Source organism: Frankliniella occidentalis, unplaced genomic scaffold (genome assembly GCF_000697945.3).
Source record: "Frankliniella occidentalis isolate FOCC.00 unplaced genomic scaffold, Focc_3.1 Scaffold87, whole genome shotgun sequence".
NCBI lineage: Eukaryota > Metazoa > Arthropoda > Insecta > Thysanoptera > Thripidae > Frankliniella > Frankliniella occidentalis.
Genome location: NW_026267216.1, coordinates 125080 through 130640, shown reverse-complemented (window position 1 = coordinate 130640; position 5561 = coordinate 125080). Strand labels below are relative to the sequence as shown.

At 47.1% G+C, this 5561-nt stretch overlaps 1 protein-coding gene across 11 annotated transcripts in view; it reads left to right on the top strand.

The window, feature by feature from the left end:
* The window catches only part of LOC113212572 (tachykinins), a 116656-nt gene that overhangs the window by 75685 nt on the left and 35410 nt on the right, over nucleotides 1-5561 (top strand). For 9 of the 11 annotated variants that reach the window (XM_026431330.2, XM_052269254.1, XM_052269255.1 and 6 more), the window contains exon 2: nucleotides 735-832. The exons of the other annotated variants lie outside the window; for them this stretch is intronic. The gene's annotated coding sequence lies outside the window, so the exon portion shown is untranslated. The remainder of the gene's footprint in view (nucleotides 1-734; nucleotides 833-5561) is intronic. 11 annotated transcript variants of the gene reach the window in all.

The following is a 5561-nucleotide window of genomic DNA, read 5'->3' as shown; positions in this document are numbered from 1 at the left end:
CTCAGTGTAACTATTGAATTGAGGACACAGTTCGTCAGGTAGTCTAGCTATGCGAAGCGCGGTGCTCTCATTTGAACAATGTATCCTCCCCCCTCCACGCTCCTCTCACTGTTGACCCCTCCCTCCAGCTGCGCAAAACATACCGCAGATAATTGGTGGGAAAACTTTTTGCGCTGGGAATCACATGTGGTATGTGGTAAACCTCCTGTATGCAAATACCGCGAACGGAACGGGCACAGTTCATCGCTTCGTGTGCGGGCGTGTTGCGGCGGGGCGTGCCACGGTAATTAGGCTACCTCAGCGGTCATTTACCGGGCTGTCCTGAGGGACGGTTAAGCAGAGAAGCGTGCGACGATAGGCTCAATTCCTTCCTTATACCCTCTCCAACGCAAAACCTTGACTAGCTTTTTGTAATTTCATTTTACTTGGCTTTTCGTTTCTTTCCCTTTCAACAAATTAATTCGACTTATCAGTTTTATTTTTTTCTTGTTTTATTTGAAATTAGGACTATGTCCCTTTTTTAAGAGACATTTTCGCGTATCCAAGACCTGCTTGCCCACACAATCGTTCAACTTTTTATTCACCCTAATCCAAATGTCACATTCTATCGACACATGTTACGCACCTTAACTTTAAAGACTTTCTTGAGTAAAGTGACCTTGCCCAGTTTTTGGAAAAAGAAAATTACGGTAGAAACCTTTTTTTTGTGTTGTGACGATGGGATTTGATTTCAGACACGGTCCATCGGCCGCCGCAGCGACACCGGGCGGCGGGGAGGACCTATCACTCTGGGACTCTGGGAAACAACTGAGCGCGGGCAGAGCGTCTAGAGGTGAGTGGTCTGGAAACAGCGACAAGCGGGAGCAGGTGGCTGGCCGACCCGCCACCTTCATCACCAACAACGCGCTTTGACACTGCCTGCACGGTTCATTATGGTCGTCGAAACCGCATGAATCGGATAGAACAGAACCGTTTATGGCACTGCACTTTACAAAACAACACTGTGAGACCACGTCTCGCGTAACAGGCTTTGCGATATCTCACGAAGTACTGCTCCGCTGCGACGCGCCTGGCGCAAATTTAGCAAGGCCAGCGGCGCTAACACCCGAGAGGATTGAATGAGTAGATGAGTTAGAGCACTGGTACAACGAGTGTGTATCTTCGGACACTTTAAGTGTGCTTATCTGTAATTAACACACTTTCTTGGTGTTCAAACAGCCTGTGGTTAGCTATGGTGGGACCGGATTGGACCGGGATCCAGAACCGGACTGCAACCGTGCGGTACCGTATTATCGTCCGGATGGGTCCGCTTCTCACCTCTGGTGGACGGCCCAAAAAAGGCAAATGTCCTTTTTTTCGTTGGTAACAAAGTACTAACGTAGGATCCGGAAGGAATTTTTTCCAGATATTGTGGTTTGCTCTCTAGACAAATAAATCCATGTTTTTCGTCACGGACTAACATTTTGTTACCACACACATTCCGTTCACATTTTAGGGAACAACCATTGGAGCAGGTCAACTCCCGAAAGCTTCGTCCCGCAGGAAGGGCCGTTCCAAAAATTTGGTATAAGGAAAATCCGGTTCAAAATAATGCTATAGACCTAGTTTTGGGGGAATTTTACTCGAACACATCTGTATCGGATTGGCATATTTTAAAAAAAATTAGTAACACCATGTCAAAACCTACTTCTGAAAAATGTCCGTTCGTCACGCAAGTTTGAATGGTTGTACACTTAGAACAAATAATTCTACAGGGGAGTTGAAAACCTTAACAAAATCTGCAGCTCGATTTATAAATCAATGATGTCATGACATCACTGTAAAACATATCGTCGTAAAGTTACGACATTTGTTGTAATTTTCATTGACAAAATATGTTGTAAACTTGTGACAGTACAATTTAACTTGTCAACCAATTCCAAGTCGATAGGAAGTGCTTGCAAAATTGTTATTTTTTACGACACACATCATGAAAAGTTTTCCCGCATACTTCCGACTAACTTTCTTCAGTGCACTTTTCGAATTCGAAGTCTGTTCAAAGGTGCCCCGATATGCAAAAGACCGTGAATAAAGGCGTGCGAACGTCAGTCCGCCACGCGCTGATTTGCCCTACTGTACTTATGCTTGGATGCCGATATCGAGCCATAGACCTCGCTGTAGACCTTGTAGTATCTTTCAGTGTGCCACTCCGTGCCAACCATTCCACTCCTCTCGTCATCTCCCTATCCTACCTCTGGACTAAGGAAAGGTGGTGGCTGACAGGAGGGAAAGGGAAGGTGGAGGGTTGGGGGCGTACATGCGGTTAACCGACTTTGCGTCCCCCCTCACAACCACTCCTCTCCTCCACATCTCTCCCCCCACCTTCTTGCCCGTTGGGTCCGCAGACTTGATTGGCGAAATCACACAGCCACCACACAACGCCGCTCCACTACAGGCAGAGTAGAGCGGCGGAGGAGAGGGCTGGTCCGCAAGCTTGGTTCGATCAGATCAACAGTGTTTGGCGCAATGAGTTCCCACTGCGATTGGGTATTTCCATTTCCCCGTGCAGCCCTTAGCCAATCTGCCGGTGGGGTCAGCTAGGATCGCCGGTAGCCGTGCCTCGCAGGTTTGAGTGATTCACTCACCCCGAAGCGTTTTGTTGCTTGCTTCCTTATTGCCCTGCATCCCCCTGCCCTGCCTAGCTCTGCTCCCCACCCCCCACCCTCTCCTCACCCCCTACCCCTTCAAACGAAGCGCCGCACGCCAGGAACGGTTAGCCTAAGGCGCTGCCGCTGAGCTGCGCCTTTACCTTCCGCCTACCTTGGCTCTTGTGATTAGAAGGGGGGCAGCAACCGTCTGGGGGCTGACATCGGCATGCGGTCGTCACCAGGAAGATTTAGAGGACGGGTTGGGACGGGTGGTAGCAGTTGGCGTTGGTGTTAGCGTGGCGAAGCAGGAGTGGTTTCCTGACTGCCTTCTGCATAAGGCATATAGGTCACGCGTCTGTGCGGGTTCATTACCTCATCCTATGTCGCCTACTTCACGTTTTGCACTTGGCTCGGAGGGAGAGGGGGAGAGGCGGGGAACGGTATTCCGTGGGATAGGCGCCCTTGATTGCCTTGATGAAGACGCCGGAAGGCAAGACTCCAGCCCAGGAGCCGACCCCCTCCTCCCTGCTCGCTCAGGGCGTGTGCCCGCCGGTTACTGCGAGAAGTATATAATAAGACTGATTAAGTGGGCCTCAGCTCTCATCACTTACCACGTATATGCGTCATGTGCACTGTCGTGAACTTGCCAACGAAACTTTGCGCACGTTGACAACGACACGTTTTTGATCTTGTATTTTAGTTCGATCAAAGTCGGTGTACTGGCCAGGTACCACCCATATGACCTGTGCCTGTCCTTTGTACTGTTCCTGTGGAGGCGCAGACATGGTGGCAGAGCTCCAGGTGGAAAGGGCATGAGAGATGTACAGTATATAAAGTGAGGAAAGTGGAAAGGGAAGAGGTCAAAAGTTACAGCCAAACTCAGAGTATAATTTCCGATACGGCGCCGGGACTCTTGCCTGCAGCTCGCCCGAGTTTTGCTCTCTTTGCAACTTGAATTTGTGTTGCTTTTTTGGCCGTCACGCTGATCAGCAGGTCGCCTCAGTCGAAAATCGAATTTCAATCTGCGTCCATAACTTTATATCCGCGTTGCCGTTTCCAAGGTCAACCAAGGCCGAGGGTTTGTATGCTTTACAAATGCCCATACATTACAACATATGGCTTCGACTATTTTTAATTGCATATGGCATTATATTTTGTGTCATAAATGTGTCCATTACATAGAGCTGTGCGAATTGTTCGATATCGAATCGGATCGAATCGAACAAATTCGAATTCGTCCGATTTCGAATTTGCCGGATTCGGTGTCGATTAATTCGAAATTTCGAATCGGGTTGGTTCGATATTGAATCGCATTGGGTTCTAGTGCGGCACCCGCACTATGGATGGATACAATATGCCCGCACCACACCACACCTTGGACCGTCGTCGGGGGCTACACCGTTACATTACTCGCGTATGTCCAAGGAGCACATCTATTAGGTCAACAGGCCCGTCCGAAAGCCTACGATCATAAAACAAGGGCCCGCTCTGTGCTAAATTCTTAATCTTTTATGTAGCATTATTTCGTGTACACTGGTAAAACAAGTGTGCAATATTTGCACACCAACGTGTGCAAGTTGTGATTTTGCACATTACATTGTGTTTAACTCATGTTGTACACTTGCGTGGTGTGCAAATTTTAGACGTTTTGTAAACGTTTAAATTCTGCACACTTGGGCACACAGTTGTATGCTGTCAATTGGGAACCATACGGTGTACAGCTGCTACACGTTTCGGATCCATGGCAAATCGTCCCCTATTTTTTCGTCCCTTTGACAATTCGTCCCCACCTTTTTCGTCCTCGGGTATTTTGCTTAAAAATTCAATGTCCCGAGTATACTTTTGTCCCGAGCGCAAAATCTCTGCTCGCGGGAGTATTGCCTTCGAAGCATTTGTTTTTCAACAATAGTGCGGGGGTTAGCGGAAACAACCTTGCATTTTTTCCTGCTGAGATGCCACTTTGCAGACATCATCTATGGACCCTAAGGTAACTTTTAAGAAGTGGAGCCCCGGTGGCCCCACTTGCAGGGGCCCTCCAGAGGCGGTTGCATACCTTCCAGGGGCAAAAAACGCCATTTCTTGATTTCTTGGCCCTGGAAGCTGGAAAACGTGCGACTATCGTACACCAGAGTCCTCTCAGCTATTCTGATGAAATGTGAAGAGTTCCAGATGCGTTTGATTAACCTGGTGAACCAGTACCTGGCGTACAAAGAAGAGGGACGCGTACTTGACTTCTTGAGGGCTTGTGGTTTCACTGTTGGTTTGTAACTTGTAATATTAAATTTGTAATACTCAACTTGAAAACGTGCCAATTTGTAAGAAATTGATTTTGGGGACAAAGCATGGGGACATGAAGGATGGGGTCATACTGACAGGGGACTACAGAGGTGGGGACGAATTGTCTTAGGGACGATTTTCATGGGGACGTAAGAGCCTGTTCCCACACGTTTCGGAAGTGTCGAAATTTTAAACACCAATTGACTTATAACAAAGTTAGACACCACAAAGTGTCGAGAAAATGCACACTTGAACTTAAACGTCAATTGACGTGCAAAATTAAACACTTGTTTTACCAGTGTACTGCAAAGAATTCTGTGCAACCGAATTTTTACAAATTTCCTTGTATTACAGGGAAATTTCTTGTTTTACAAAGATTTTTCTTTGCATTACAAAGAACACTTGGCTTTTCATTACGGTTGCACAAAATAATTCTTTGGAATACCGTACAAGAATTTTCGTTGTAAGGATTTAAGGGGGCAGTAGCACTTCGAGACGGATCTGAACAAATTTAAGGTAGTTGTTGTTCTAAAATCCGTAGTTTTCATCGGAAAATTTTTATCCTAGTTCATTCTACAGAGTCTTATGTACTAACAAAGAAAAACTATACGCGATCACGATCTGTCAAGTACTGTAGCTTAAATCGTGCGCGCAAGC